Raw genomic sequence first — 17,483 nt, forward strand, 5'->3', positions numbered from 1 at the left:
GCCGGAACTGGTGAGTCGCTCTGTTACGTACGGGCGCAGCTCTCGCGCCCGTCATCCAGGAAAGCTCAGTTATCGTGGGACTGCTGTCCGTGCGGACAGTCCCAGCGTCGTCGGGTCGGCGTGGGTTACGCCGAGCCAAGCCCTTCCGCCTCCGTGAGGAAGCGGCCCTTGTTGGTGCAACAGCAGTGGCTTCTGCTGGACATTGAGTTCTTTTTCTCCATTATCCGTATTCTAGGACCATTTAAGTTAGACAATTGCAGTGTATTATACATGAAGTTATCTTTGAAAAATATCCTGAAACGACGTAGCAATACCACTGCCAGTATGCTTTTTTTCCTGTACATTTTATATAAAGATATAACTATATCTCTCCTGTGCTCAAGGGTTCCAAGAGTTTTCTGATATTCAAATTGTGTTAGAGTTCTCTTTGGAAACCAAGCACTACAATTCCCTGTCTAATCTTTGATGTATCTGACATTATCATAAAAGCACCTGCAAATCTACAAAACCAAGGAAAAAAAACTTCAGGATAATTAGCTTTAATTTAATATTTGAGGAAGAAAATGCGTGCACATTCAGTGTTTTAAGTATGCATATGAAAATCACATTATCAGCACATTTTACCAGCTCTGTAAGTAACTGTGACAATGTGGCTGCAATTGACTTTAATAATACAGAGTCAGGGTGTGTGTGTGTGTGTGTGTGTGTGTGTGTGTGTGTGTGTGTGTGTGTGTGTGTGTGTGTGTGTTCAAGAGAATTTCTTAAAAAGAACACTCAGCATTGAAATTATTTGAGTTAGCCTCCCTCCCCTGCCCACAGAGGTGAATTTCATTTTTTCAGTGAAAAAAAAACTTGCTTATACTTGTGTTTTAACAATTCAGGGTATACAATTAATCATAATGAGAAATATTATGCTGAAAGAATAACTATAATTGGTGGTTGACACAATCCTGCTTTTTTCTATTTTTCATTTAATAAAAAGAGAAAAAAACAAACTTTTTAAAAGATGCATGAAAGAAAGACAAAACTATAACAACAATAAGATCCTCTGAAGATGCCAGCCACAGATGCAGGCGAAACGTCAGGAGAGAATGCTGCTAGAACACGGCCATACAGCCCGGAAACCACACAGCACCCAAATATAACAACAATGGTGGATGATAAAAAATCTATCAATGGATTCCAAATATCTCAAAATATGTCCATACATAATTGCCATCTATATGCCATGTATTCAAATATTGACAGTCCATTGATTTGCCAGAAGTGGGCTTTTCTCTTTCCAGTATTAGCCGTAGTAAAGGCATGGAGGCCCTAGTTTTGTTGCCCATAGGACAGTTCTGCTATTTTCACAGAGAGCAGTGTTCAGTGTCAGTCCAAGAAAAGCTAATACAGACTTTTCCTTTCATTATTCCTCATTGCTTACCTTCGGCAGTCCTTTTCTTGCACTACATTTTTGCAAGAGTTTTCACTTAAAGGTGAGCACTCCCATTCCTCATGTTTGTACATGCAGCAAAGCATTTTCCCGGAGCCACTCCTGCTTTTTATGTTGCTGGGATGGAGCCAGTCACTGACTTTCTTCAATGGACAATTTCAATTTGAAGTAAATGGAACCAGGAAGTGCTGGAGAAGAACAATTGAAATGCAGAACTGGGGGGGGGGGCAGATCTCTCCATCAAAACAACTTATCTGTGCTCATCTCACCAGCTCACTGTGCATGGGCTAATCAGGATTGTGCACAAACAGTGATGAGATGCATTTTTTTTAAAAAAAAAATCAGGTTATTATCTGGATATCTTGTAAACAAGAACCTGTTTTATCAGATGTGCAGTGGGCAGAGGACAGGATGGTAGTGGTTGTGAATATTTTATACAGTTACAGTAGCATGCACAAAAAACCTTTTTTTAAAAAAAATAAACTTTTGCAACTACAAAGTTTTAGAAATACATTATTTCTGTATGTTTTACCCCTACTAGCAAATGTCTCATTCAACAACTCAAAGTAGTACAGGTATGAATAATTCTAGCAACTCTGCATTCTATAAAAAGAGTCACAGATGTTTTACTAGACTAGAGTGACTGGCGAAAGTCTTCCCTAGTTGTGATAAAGTATTTTCTAAGTCAGTGGACTGTGCTGAATAAAACTGATCCAGCTAAGATTGGTTTATCAGACTCATATACCCATTAAGACTCTTTATTTACCTTATAAACATTTATGCCTGATTAAATTTGAACTATATGTGCATATAGTTTGTAAAAAATGTCATGTGTCATAGTAGATATAATAACCCTGGCCCCAAGCATTTACCAAAAAGCTCCTGTAGTTCAGTCTGAAAAACCAAGTATGGATCATAACATGGATTCCAGTCTAGCACCAGTTTCAATCCCATCTGTAGGCTACTGAAATTAACTGAGAATTGACTCCCATTTTGTAATCAAAGCCTCATGATCTCTCACCGTATTTTGCTACTAATAAATCTGTCTAAAAAACAACAACAACGGAGTGCAAACAAAATACAAAGTTGAAATGAGGGCAAGGAATAAGAAATAATGGAGCTAAAAACAACCCTTTTCCATCTGGTTCTAAAGCTTTCTGAAGCAAGACTTAAATGTTTGAAAAGCTTTGCAGAACCTGTCTCAAAGTTCTTGTTGTACTTGAAAATTATCCTGCTGTGCCTGGTAACTTCTTGATGCCAGCATGCCTGCAAAAAGACTTCTCTTGCTTCCAGCTTCCTGAACAAGTTATGCTTGACCCCTTCCCTGTAGGTTCTAATCTTCTATGCTTTGATGGTGCCTCAAAGATTGCTTGATCTCCAGTTAGAAGTATATTGATGTCACTAAATCACTTTCAACCACCTGAAAAATCTTTGTATATAAAAATCCAACCATCTGATTTCAGGAAAGAATGTTCATATATTTATTGGAAAATACGTCCATGATGTATTGTGGACATATAATGCTGAGAATTCTCTGCAACTACAACTTTGCAACGAAACTGACCAATTAACATTCAGTGTCAAAACTTCACTGGGGGCTCAGCATTGATTAAAATTGGCTTCAGTGTAACAGTTATCCCTTCTAAATGTGGTCACTGGTAGAAAACCCAAGATGATAAAGAACTATTTTGCTACAAAAATGTACAGTGAGCACAAATCAAACAATTATTAATCTTGAAAATCAACCTGACTCCCAAACTCACAATATTTTCAACAGTGGATGAAATCCTTGTTTTATCTAAGGATGGATTCTCCACCTAGTCAATTAATTTGCAAGTTTAAGATGTTCAACTTTAAAGCCCTTAGGGATGTCAAGTGCTTGAATGCTACACTGAAGAGGGAGGATAACTTTCCAAAATAAGCATGCTGACGTCAGCAGCTTTGTGTTGCTAAGAGAAAGAATGAGCATGGCTTGGGAAAAGCATGCTGTCTCAACAAATCCATTCAAGTTGGCAGCCAAACCTAGCTAAAGATAATGGGAGCAGTTCACAGCAATCCACACCAGATTGTTACATCAGCTTGTATTACATGAGCTAGCAACAAGTGCAAGGTTATTGAGAATCATACCAAAGGAGATGGGTCATGCTGGATGTAGGGACTGAGAACTCACAAATATTCTATCAGTTATTAAAGCATCAAAGGATAAGAATGACTTTCAAAACTATCTCTTACAAATTGGAAAGAAGGTATACAATCTTTAAAAGAAGAACTTTTAAAATTTAATCAAATTTCTGGCTTTAGGATAAATTTTACAAAATTCAGTGAGCTTTGCTGTAATATTCCCCTTATAACTCAACTGAAAGCTTCTCATACTTCAAATATATCATTAGTATTTAAAAATGTCAGATAGCTTGGAATATCCACCCCTAGAATCTTAAACAGAATGTATTAATACAATTAGAAAAAATGAAATCAGGTGAAAAAAGGATCTTATTAAACTGGCAATGTAGAAAACAGCCATATTCACTGATTAAAATGTATTGTTCTTTCTAAATTACCTTTTTCTGTTTTATGTGTTATTTCTTCATATTCAGAAAAAAAATTCTAAAAGATTGGTAGTTAAAATTAGACTAAAAAGAGATAAGATTATTTCAAATAGTTTTATAATTCATTTAATGGAATTTCGAAAGTATAGTTCATACAAGATTTTTTTCCTCTAATGGTGGGAGGGCTTTACATGAAAATTTTGAACAAAATGTAGTTATAGAAATAGAAATGTATATGTAAAGTCTCAGCAATTTAGAGGGAGGAACACCCTGTGAGGTGGGTGGGGCTGAGAGAGCTACGAGAAGCTGTGACTAGCCCAAGGTCACCTAGCTGGCGTGTGTGGGAGTGTACAGGCTAATCTGAATTCCCCAGATAAGCTTCCACAGCTCAAGCAGCAGAGCAGGGAATCAAACCCTGTTCCTCCAGATTAGAATGCACCTGCTCTTAACCACTACGCCACATTGAAAGTGATGCTGTTTCAGGGTGGGGGATAATCCACCCCAAAACAGCATCACTTTCAAGGTTGTTTAACTGGGGGCCCCAGATTCTCCCTTTAAGGTGGATTTAAAAGGAGAATTTGGGCTCTCTAGTTTAAACACCATTGAAAGTGATACTGTTTGGGGGTGGATTCCAGCATCACAGTGGCTGCCTGGGGGGGGGGGCGCTCAGATTTTGCACCAGGCTTCATTTTCCCTCCATGCCTCTGCCCAGCTGGTGGGGGACAGGGGAGGGCAGGGGAGTCTGCCATCCCTGGCATCAGAGAGCTGCTTTTATAAGTGCTAGGCCAGGGGCAGGGCTTGGGGAGGCGTGGCCATGCCCTAGGGGCAGGTGGGGTGTGACCCCCCCGAACCCTCCCATAAAAATCTATATCTACGTCCTTGATTATCACCATAGAATTAATTAATTAATAGACAACTCGCACATCCTGTGAAACTCTGAGAGGGCAGAAGCAGAGTGGGCGAGGTGGGGTGGAGCCAGAAAGAGACCCTGCTTGTATTGTTCCTATCAATCTATTGATACAAGTATTTAGAGAAGTGGATAGGAAAGCATGCAAAGTAGTGTGAGGGAATGGAGGGATGAGACTAGGTGGGCAGAGGTGAGAGGTCTAGGGCAAAGCTGTGCTAACTGGCAACTCTGCTCACTCTGGCAGCAAAACACAATTAAATCCGTGCTAGAAGTGGTCTCCTGCCGCAATGATAATAGAAAGTGAAACACTTGAGGGCTTGAGGAAATAGTTCCATAAAAGAAATCTTGCAGCGATGCACATTTCCCCCCATCACGCAGCAGATGTCTTGTGTAATCAACCAATGAAGATGTGAGTGTAAAGTTAAAATCCAGCACTTCTGTCCAGCATGAACCCTGAATATTAACTGACTAATATTTTATATGCCTTTTACCACTAGCTTATGAAAAGGCATTTGAATTGGTGGTTGGCTAATTCTTTTCTTGCATTGTGATTGCACTTTATTTGTATTTATCTGCAATAAGCAGCTTATGCAGTGAAACACTAAATACTATTTCACATGTTACATGTCAGCAAACCCAGGTCTGACAATTATATGTGTGATAGGGGCCCATAGCGTACCCTAACTGCCTGAATGCTGAACAGTATGGTATGTGGAAGATCTTAGGTCAGCTCTCCCCAGGCGTTCTTCACATTGAAAATTAGCTGCAGGACAAGGGGCTTTAGTGCTTTCTCCTGAGCCATTTTTGAATTTAATCCTCTTGTTTCCCCCAGCTTCTATCAGCATGGGTAGAGATCAAATCAGAGCCCGATACTGTAACAGCCTTTTCCCCACCAAGGGAAGGAGGAAATATATACAAACGAAAATGAGGAGGACCAAAATGATTAATGCTATTTTTCATGACTCTTATCCAAATTACCCCCCCTCCCCACACATTTACTTTTTAAAATTAAAATGGCTATCTCATGCAATAAATAGTTCAGCCCTGGATAGGGCTGTTGTAAAATACACCTTTGTAAATCAGGAATATGACTAAAAAGTGCAATCTTAAGCACATACATGCTTTTCTAAGGCAATTTAAGTTTATTACCTTAAAAAGATGAACTCTGTTTAGGATGACACTGTTAGACTATCTTACTAGACAAGAAGGAGGAGGAGGAGGAGGAGGAGGACGACGACGACGACGACGACGACGAAGACGACGAAGACGAGGAGTTTGGATTTATATCCCACCTTTCTCTCCTGTAAGGAGACTCAAGGTGGCTTACAAGCTCCTTTCCCTTCCTCTCCCCCCAACACCTTCTGAGGTAGGTGGGGCTGAGAGATTTCTGAAGAACTGTGACTAGCCCAAGGTTACCCAGCAGAAATGTAGGAGTGCAGAAACACATCTGGTTCACCAGATAAGCTTCTGCCACTCAGGTGGAGAGATGGGGAATCAAACCCAGTTCTTCAGATTAGAATCCACCTGCTCTTAACCACTATACCATGCTGGCAGAGTGCAAGTGGTGAGGGTGTGACAGGAGGGTGAGCAAGTACATCCCCCAGCATGATGTTTATTGGTGCCAGCGTACCCACAAACTTTATAGACAATGTATTTTTGGGTAGGCTTAGTCCAATAAAAGCCTCTCACACCTAACTCAGCCACAAAACAACTGGGGGCAGTCCACTGCCACTCAGCAGATAGTGTCACCCACCACACTTTGTCATAATTCCAGTAGTACCTAGAGCCTCAAGAAGGTCAGAAACCCTTATTTAGTTACTATGGAAACTTCATTAATATTTCTGCCTTTGCTGGCATAGCAACTATAGAATGTATTTTATTTAGCTAGTATAGGTTAAACAGAAACATTTGTGTTACAGTAGTTTGGATTTATATGTTCCCTTCATTTCTTGTAAGGAGTCTCAAAATGGCTTACAAACTCCTTCCCTTCTTCTCCCCACAACAGACACGTTGTGAGGTAGGTGGGGCTGAGACAGTTCCAAGAGAACTGTGACTAGCCTAAAGTCATGTGTAAAAGCTTTATGTGTAAGAGTGGGGAAACAAATCCAATTCAACAGTTAAGAGTTCACTTGTGGAGTGGGCAATCAAACCCAGTTCTCCAGATTAAAGTCAACTGTTTTTAACCTCTACACCATACTTAAATTAAATGCCATACATAAACATACAGATTGCTCTGCAAAATCAGAACTGTACATGATTGTCCTGTGAGACAGCTTATGGCAGACGTATGGACAGATGTGAGGAAATAACCGACACAAACAAGAGGCATGAGATTATATATATGTATCATTGCATATTGACCTAATTCTGCATTTGCAATCCTTTTTTTTTTTTAAACTCAGTTACACCAATGATAAATTGCACTTATGTTTCTTTCAGTTCTGGCTTAATTATTTTGGCTATATATTCTCTCTTCCATATGTTTGCTATATGTCTTGATTAAAATAAATGGATTATTAAAAAACAGCTGTCTCACATCTTTTGTGGGCCTTCACTTAAACTGCTGAAATCAATCTGAAGTTGAGAGCTGTTCGCTTAGCAGGATAAATGCCAATAAAGAAAAGTGAAATACTGAATACACACGCGCACACTTATAATATGAAATAAAATTTTGAATTGAGGCTGGAAATGCCCAGGTGGCTATGAATTATTGGCTGGAAAAGTATTTCCCAAGAAAATGGAACCAACATAAGGGAAAACACCTGACCTATATCCTGTACTCTATTCTCCTCCAACTTACATAGCATAGTTATTTCCAGTGATGGAGCCAATGCAGAAACATTCATGCTTAAGAAAAGCAGCCAAGTTATAGGTTTATTTTTGGAGTTATATTTACTTATTGCAGACAATATTACTGAACCTGCTTACAAACTATGATATGAGGGTTGTATAACCACTGATTATGGATGACTTGTATTCCTGCCATCTCAGACAGAAGGCAGATGATGGTTGTTCAGGAAAGCGATGCTAGTACGATTGGCTAGAACAGGGGTAGGGAACCTGCGGCTCTCCAGATGTTCAGGAACTACAATTCCCATCAGCCCCTACCAGCATGGCCAATTGGCCATGCTGACAGAGGCTGATGGGAATTGTAGTTCCTGAACATCTGGAGAGCCGCAGGTTCCCTACCCCTGGGCTAGAACTATATGTAAAGCCTCTGGCTGAAAGCATGTTTCCTCTCATCATTAAGTTTAATATTTAGTAAGTCAAAACTGCAGACATGATATCATTGTGTTGCAGATTTCCTCACTTCACTAGACTGGTTGCTACTTGCAAAGAAAAACAAATTCACCATGCTGTATCATCTTTACTCATTATGAGGAAGAGGAGCAGGAAAAAGAGAATCTATAGCTTTCAGCAGAAGCTACATATTGGCTACAATGTATAGGTCTGGTCATGGAGACATTGTGCTCATGAAACATGCTCATGCCATTCTGCTTGCTCGCAGTCTCGTGAAGAGGCCGAGCTGAGCTGGGCACCAGCTTATATAGCCTGCCTGGCTCCCTTGTCACATGATGGTTCCAACCGTCACATGACCACCCTCCAAGCCATAAGGGGAAGGAGAGCAGCCACTCAATTCTCCCCTGCTGCAACGGGTGAGTCCGGGTGCGCTTTTTCTCATCCAATTTTTCCAGGCTATTATGGCACTACAAGAAAATCTGGTCAGTCACATGTTTTACTGATGCAGACAAAATGCAGGTGTATACCATAAGAAGTCATGCCTCTCACGCCAACTCTCTTTAAAAACGTCTCCAGTTTTTCTTCAGAATCCTTACCAAATTGGCAGTACTCAAGAGTAACTGAAGAATAAATATTTTATTTTAAAAAAACTTTGGGAAGAAAGATTTCCATGTTCAACCGTGCTTGCTCAGTGGAGCTGCTGCTGAATTACTATGTGATTTCCATATGCTAATGTGACACTCAAGTGAGCTACTAACAGTGCCAGCTTCAGTGACACCCTTGTAAGCTCATTACTTTCAATGGATTTCAAAGGGTGTAACTCTTCTTTGCGAGCAAGCAAGTTATTACAATGTGTGATCTGGCCTGACAGTGGTTTTAGCTCTCATTCATAGTGTGAGTTTATCCTCTGTTACAACATATTTTGATGTCTGAAGATGCCCTAATGTTCCACTTCAGACACTGTATTGTAGAAATCTCAACTATTGAAAAGTTGTCTTAGGAAATTTGATTTTAAAATAATGTGTAATAATTTTCAAGAATTATTTTTACAAGCTTGTGTGTATGTGTGTATATATGCATAAACACCCAAACACAGAGAAATACTGTGGTTCTGTATTTAAACACAGCTGAATGGGTTAATCTAAAATAAATGTACAGCTGTAGAGTAACAGTACCATCCTATGCAGTTACAGTTGTAGAGTAACAGTACCATCCTATTCAAGTATTTTAAAGTCAATGTGATTCAAAGGGTGTAACTGCTTATCAGAGATGACTCAGGCCTGTATCAAACACTTAAGACTGTGTGCCAAGAATTACTTGTGTGTTTCACAATGGGTGCAAATCAGAGAACATGCCTCAAACCTCTGAAACCTGGTGCAGATTCCAGAGATTTACTGTGCATCTGCTGTATCAAAGAGATATCACTTGAGAAACAGACTACAGTTGCCTCTCTGCTATATAACACTTCCATGTGGGTGTTGATGCACAGGAGAAAATAGTCTCATTATAGTGCATTGACATATCTTCAGAAAGCAATGCGAGAAGCACATCTCTGTCCCATTGGATCCCAGGCTGGACCCAAAGTGCTCTGTTGGTAATAGTCCAGTAGAAATGAGTGGTGTTTGAAAGAGAAGCACTTTCAGGGTCAGGCTGATTGAACAGATAAAGAAATAAGCACAAGAAAGAGACTGACCCTGCTTCTCCAAATGTATGCTTTTCACTCAGCCTGTCATTTGCCCTGATCTTTTCTTTCTTCGTTTAGTAGATGAAAAGACATAAAAATAATAGAAATAAGCCAGTCAGGAATCAGAATAAAAATGTATGTGATGTTGTGTAAAATAAAATCAGTTTCGTCATGGCCTCTTTTGGATCCATCCGGGACAACTTGCACATTGGCTAAGAATTATGAAAAAGCAAGTATAGTTGTTTTTATTGGAGTTTGTTTCTTTTTCTGTTTGTTTTAGACAACTATAAAAATTCAAATGTTAAAGATCTTAAAACATTACTTATAATAACGCTATCCTAGATCTCAGTGTTTAACTATCAAATAATTAAATCAACTACCTTTCAAGATATCATAAAAAATAGTAGGCAACAAAATTCACAGTGTTTTATCTCTTTAAAGCATTTCAACTTTGCCAACAAAACTATATCCCAAGCTTTCATAACATATCCTGTTTTACAAAGACTTCCAGAATCATCTAAAAATGACTAAAAAGAGGAAATAAAAATCAAAGTTGATTTAATGCGAAAATTATTTAAAAGCAAACATTTTTAAAGGCCATCATTGTAGTTGTGCTAATTGTTACGATCCCTTTGCTATGTAGCTGTTATGTTATCACTGGAAAAATCCTACTGCATCCAGTATTCACTGTCGATCTCTATGGATCATCCTCAAAATCAGGTTTGAATGACTCAAGAAAACAGCTAACAAGTGGATGTATGCCTTTAGGCATTTGGTGAAGTAATCTGTACATATTGTGAAACCGTGTATGGAACTGATCAGACCGGTTATTGCCAGTCTCAGGTTGAACTGCTTATCCTTTTTCTCCATAGAAAAATAATTTATTTAAGTCACCTTCTAACAATAGATGCCAGCTTTGGGAGTATGCAGATGTAGTTCTGGGAGATACCTTCAAATTCCTAAGCAACAGAGACTATGCCGTTGCGGATGTGGATCTCCTGAAACCATATCTCATACCCTCCTGGAATGTCATCTTCATAGTAACCTGCATATGATTTTAATCCACCCTTTGTTGCTTCCAAGGCTTAATCACTCTAATTTCCAGACCACTCGCTTTTTGTTAAGTGATTGTAGTCCATCGATTACCTTGGCAGTGGCTAAGTTCTTGGAAAACATTTTTAAATACCAATATTTAAATGTTTTAAATTGTAAATATTTTTGCAATTTTATATGCCATTAAAGGTTAAATTGAATTGAGTATGCAGATGATGGGCCATGATTGATCTGTATGTTTCAAATGTTTTAAAGTAACAACAAATATATTTTTGAAAAAATGCTGATTTGTTTTGCATAATTTGACAGCTGTACACAACATGAATCCTATCAATCTGTTCTGGGGATAAGAGTTATTTAGATAACAGTTCTTCAGATCCACTCAGAGTTCTTAATATCAATCTAATAGCTGTAGAGGAGCTCCAACACATATGCATAAAGCCTTCTTATTAGGATCCAGATTTATAAATCTTGCCCTCCAAATTTGAGAATGCCAACCTGGAGACCAGTGTGACTAGAATAGAGTTTTCTGTTGAATCTGATGCAGGAGGTGGTGTTGGCAAGGCAAAGGAGGGGAAAAGTAAAGGGAAAGGAGGTTGGGGGGACGACCCCATTACTTACCTGTCAGTGTGTGGCCATCCCTGTGGATTTTGGCTGAGAAGACAGGGTACTTGTTAGGGTTCAGAACTGAGAGAAGTCAGCTGCAGGGTGTGAATTTCGCTCTCCCAGTTGGGTGTTTGTACAAAGTGTTCATCCATTAGATCTAAAGGCCCCCTCTGTGTAATTATCAGGAGCTAGGTAGTTCATGCATATTTCTCCTGTTCAGCGGTTACTCCATTGGCTGCCTATCAGTTACTGTGTTTAATTCAAGGTATTGGCTATCACATACGAAGCTCTTTATCATATTGGTTTCCCCTTATCTCTAGGACTGCCTTTCCCCCTAAACTTTTTCAGAACAGTTTTGCTCATCTGACATTTTCTTCAGGTGCCACCCTGCAAATGGGCAAAATCAACAACTGTGAATATGCATTCTTCTATTGCAGTGGCTCCCACCTTATAATGTCCTGTCTGAAGAGGTCAAAAAGATCCTACTCCCATGGTATTGCACAATATACAAAATGAATTATTTAGGAGGGAATTTTTAAACAGTTAATAGAGTTATATTTTAATGAACTCTTTCAGTCAGAAACTTTAGTAAAGGGATGGGGATTATGAGCTATGATACTGTGTATTATACATATTGCCTGTTACTGTAAGTATATACTACAGTGTAATTTCTGCACTGTTTAGCATATCTTCATAATACTTATATTTTGTTTCAGCACTGTATCAGATTTGTGCTTAATTTCACATTTCTGCAATCTGAATTCTATTGCAGTGGTTCCCAACCTGAGGCACTCATGCCCCACAGAGGTACATGCAAGAACATTTTGGGGTATACAAAAATATGTAATAGGTTTGCTAACATGGGCGTACAATTTTAGGGAAATGGGTTGCCAAGGGGTACATGAGGGAAAAAATGTTGAGAACCACTGTTCCATTTGCATTGTCTATATCTCATCCTATAGATTGCATTGACCTACTCTGTGTCTCAGTGAGTCTCAGTGAGAAAGGTAGACTATTTAATAACATAGAGAAATATTCAGATTTTAGATCTAAAGCACTTTCCATCAATCCAAGTTCAAAGAAATCTAAAATACAAGTATTTTAAAAGTTGTATAATATTACTGATTGCTTTAGGATAGAGCTAAAATTTAAACAGAATTTTCTGAATTATACCATAGGAAATATTGTTCAAAGGTTAAATTAAAACCACAGTGACTATATTTTTTAAAAAATTAGGAGATTTGGCCATTTTATCTGCCTGCTATTTCCAAAGTAAATATCAAACTCATCATTACAGCCACAACACATTACAGCCAGGTATTCCAGTTTAGTTGGTTTAACATACTTGCATTTTGCATCACCGTAATCATGCTGAGTGGTTCATTCCTTGCTGTGTAAGAAGCATGAGTCAAATGGCCCTCCAGTGATGCTCAGGTATGTGTGAATGCTCCAGAGCTGTGTATAACAACTGCGGAATGTAGATTACCCAGACTTCTTCCATACCCAGTAACCATTATGATACATGTATAATATGCAGACTGTATTTTATTTAATAATATTTTACAAATGTATATCCTGCCTTTCTTCCTTCACAAGGGCTACCAAGACAGCTGACAAATTAAAACATACATAGTAAAATCACATTTTAAAACCAGAGAGTGAATACTCACCATGCAAACACAGTCCTCAAGGAGCTTTATTTTTAGCACCCACTCTGACCATAAGAGCAAAATCAAATACAATTACATCATTAGTGGGGGAGGGAGCATCCCACAATTTGAACTGAGAACCTCAATTTCTCAGGCAGGGCCAGATCTGCATTTCTTTGAAGGAGGGGAAAAGTGCAAATTGATATCCTCATATATTATATACATGTTTTTCTATATATTTACTTACACAATCAATGTACTATTGCAGTTCACAATACATGGGGCTCCTCTTGAAGATGGCCCAGAAGCCGGAGCTGGCGGGTCAACTTGGCCAAGCACACATAACACTGGTATTGGAAGATCTGCATTGGCTCCCTATTCACTACCGGACCCAATTCAAGGTCTTGACATTGATGTTTAAAGCCCTAAATGGCTTTGGTCCAACCTATTTGAAGGAGCACCTGGACCAATAAACCTGCCCAAGCACTGAGGTTAAGGTGGGATCTCTCCTGTTGGATAATTAAATAATTAGGCTCTCAAATTTTGATCACATTATGAGAAGACAAGAGTCACGGGAATTGACAATAATGCTAGAAAAAGTCAAAGACAGCAGGAAAAGAGGAAGACCCATCATGAGATAGATTGACTGTTTCAAGAAAACAATGGACTTCAGTTTGCAAGACTGTAAACTAGGCTGTAAACTATGGAACATTTTAAAGAACATTGGCTCATAGATTGGAACTGGAAGTGATTTGATGGCACTTACACACACAGCCATGAGACCCTGCATAGGGATGGGGAGACCAGTTAGAGGGGCAACAGAGCAGATGACTTCCTAATGAGAATGGGCAGCTTAATTTTAACTAACAGGCTAGAGTTGATAGATGGGGTGAAGGTGGTGGGGACTTTAGGGGGAAGCGATCGTATTTTCTTAGAATTCTTTTTTGTTGTCAGTAGCCAAGGAAGTTCATAACCCAACATGTATGTCAGATTTTAAAAAGACAGGCTTTAATGAACTCAGAGACATGATAAGGGTAATTCCATGGCAAGAATGGTAAGGGAAAGGAACAATTCAGCCATAGTTTGTATTGGAGTAAGACCCACCAGAAGCAAGGAAGGGGGGAGATTTGATTGATTGATTGATTGATTGATTGATTGATTGATTGATTGATTGATTGATTGGCCATCTTTATCCTTCAGTCCCTACTCCCAACTGAATTAAACTTAAGGGCAGAGGTTTTCTCACATCCATTTCTTTTCCATTACTTTGTCTGCTGCCAAAGTGTGCATCCCACAGAAGTCCCACTTAATAGTCCTTTTACTTGTTCCCCATCACTGCACAGAACTTCCCAAACACTGAGTGGAACTGAGTCACCTGAGAGAGTTCCCCCTGCCAGGTGGCCCCTTATCTGCAGAGCACCAATACAGTGACTGCACGGCCATGCGTCCATGCAGCTTACAGGGAACACTGGTCTCACTTCATCAATGAGGCCTACTACCAAATTAGTGAGCACCAAGAATAATACCTTGGCATCTCAATTTTGCATGCATTATTAAATGTATTTATAGGCAATCCAACTGACTTGAGGGTGAAAAATGCCCTGTCCTTTTAACAGAGACTTGATGGGGTGTTATTTACTTCTATAATCACTACCTGCCCATTTGTTTAAAGGACAGGATATATGTTTCCAGGTCTGTTGGCAACCTCACTCACAAATTAGTATTAGTAGAATTAGTATTATTTATTCGATTTCTTAACCGCTCTACCCCCGAAGGGCTCAGAGAAACATGGAAACATGGAAACAAAAGAATAAACAATAAAACCCAGTGCACAAGACAATCGAACGATCATTAAAAACCATGGAATCCATTAATTAAAATAGCAGCAGTATGACCCATCTACCACTTAGAAGGCCCATCTACCACTTAAGCTGCAGTTTTTAAAATTCCTAATAAGGAGTTACTCCTGCTCAGCTTAATAGCAGTATTTACTTCTGAGTATGCATGCACACAAATGGTTAACCAACTAAACTTAAGGGTGCACTTATTTAAGTCCAAAAACATTTCTTAAATGATAATATTTAAGGTAGACTCCAACTGGTATCAACATTTGTAGGTAACTCAACTTTGGCTCCAAACCTGGCCAACATTCTCTCTGGCTTTGTTTATCCTAGCATACGAAACAGTACAGGCAGGTACCAAACCTCATATCTCTCCCTTCACATGCTGCTCAAGCAACTAAAACCTTGATTGGCCCACCCAGCCAATCAGCCAGTGATAATTTGGCACTGAAACCACCCTTCATCATTAGCTATTTCAATATGCTTGCCAATGCTCTGTCTTCACTGTGAACATCAATACACTTTTTGTGAGCTATACTTATAGCTAACCATTCGTTAAGACCAAACCCCAACAGGTGACCACCTAATATATTATCATTATGGGGCTACATAGGTCAGTTCATAGCAAAAGCCTGGATAGAGGAAGCATATCTATAGAGGCCCCAACATTGCTTTCCTTGTGGCAGGTCACGCAAGACAACAGTGTCCAACTGATCCAATCAGTGTCTAGGGCCAAGCCTCATTCAGAAAGTGCAATGAGAGCAATAGCATCTCCCAGCTTCAAGAACTGGGAATATCTTTTTTAAACATAAATGCAAATGCAAAGCATAGCATAGCATAGCAAAAATAGTGTGTTTTTTTTAAAAAAAAATTAGAACTGCATATACTAGAATGCATGGGTAGGACCAGTTTAGCATTAGAATTTTACATTATGGTAGTTACAGCATGCAGATTACAGTTCTCTTTAAAGACATTTAAAATCCTATTGGGATGAGAATATATTTAATCATGTAAGTAATCCACAGATTAGGGTCTTTGCTGACTATGAAAGACAAGCTCCTATGGTTACTGTTGTCATCGATGAATCCATTTTGAGGCATGAAAAATTAATCTTCAGAATTAAAATGCATTCTGGCAAGTAGATGCTGCGCTTTCACTGAGCTGTGCTGATATTCCATAATGATGCTATGTTGCTTTTGTTTACACTTGCATTATTTTTCATTTAGTGCTAGCAACTTGGCATTGTCTCTTGCTCTTACTTGCTTTCCCCTTAAAAGTTTACAGTTCTATGTGCAGCCTCACACAATGCAGATGATGGATCCAGTGTCTGGTGGAGAAGAAGCCCCTTCCCCCCCATCTCAGTGCCCACCACTCCAACAATTACCCAAGCTGTATAGAAAAAGCTGTATAGAAGTCATGGGCACACCTTTGTAATTGCCAAAGATACCAGCAAAGTGGCAAAGATTGTTTCCCACACATCTTGTCAACCTCCAAGTGATGACTGAAGATCTTCCAGAATTGCAACAAATCTCTAGATAACAGATATGAGTTTCCCTCGAGAAAATGGCTGCTTTGAGAAAAGGACTGTATGCAGTGATGGGATCCAAAAATTTTAATAACAGGTTCCGATGGTGGTGGGATTCAAACAATGGCGGCGGCGCACACAGTCCCTATTGGGTAGGGAGGTTGCTTTAGTAACCCCTTCTTGGCAATCAGAAAAAAATTAGTAACCACTACTAGAGAAGTGGTGAGAACTGGTTGGATCCCACCTCTGACTGTATGGCATTATACCCTGCTGAGGCCTTTCTTCTCCTCAAATACCACCCTTCCCAGGCTCCACCTCCAGAATCTCTAGGTATTTCACAACCCAGAGCTGTCAACCCTATATCTGGGCCAAAGAATGGGTAGGGTAGAAAATCCTTTAAGCCTTATTGATCTGAGCCACAGTGGTGATGCATGCTGACTCAGTTGGCCTTTTCAGAGGCCCCTTCCACACACGCAAAATAATGCATTTTCAAACCACTTTCACAACTGTTTGCAAGTGGATTTTGCTATTCCGCGCAGCTTCAAAGAGCACTGAAAGCAGTTTGAAAGTGCATTATTCTGCATGTGCGGAAGGAGCCAGAGAGTCAAAGGAATATAGAGAAAAGCCACTTTCCTTCCCAGCTGAGGCTCCAAGGGGAAAATATGCATAGAAATCATCTTGTGAGTGACAGGTATGGGAAACTGACAACTACCCAGAAATACTTCTGTATTCAATACCAGAACACAACTTCAGACACAGTTCTGTGTCCTTAGCCTGTAACAGGAGTGAACAGAAAAAATTGCTATTAGTTCTGCCCCTGGTCCACTGGAAACTACTGGACTCTAATAGTGCAGGACTGGGCTCAGTCCCCATCCAATAATGAAATATTTTGAAAGTTGTAGCTATGAAAATGCTCCCTTCCATCAATCCTAATGATTGACTATGCATATTATATTTATATTTGACAAAAATATTTGAGTAGAATTTAATCTCAGGG

This window comes from Sphaerodactylus townsendi, linkage group LG04, assembly GCF_021028975.2.
Source record: "Sphaerodactylus townsendi isolate TG3544 linkage group LG04, MPM_Stown_v2.3, whole genome shotgun sequence".
Taxonomy (NCBI): domain Eukaryota; kingdom Metazoa; phylum Chordata; class Lepidosauria; order Squamata; family Sphaerodactylidae; genus Sphaerodactylus; species Sphaerodactylus townsendi.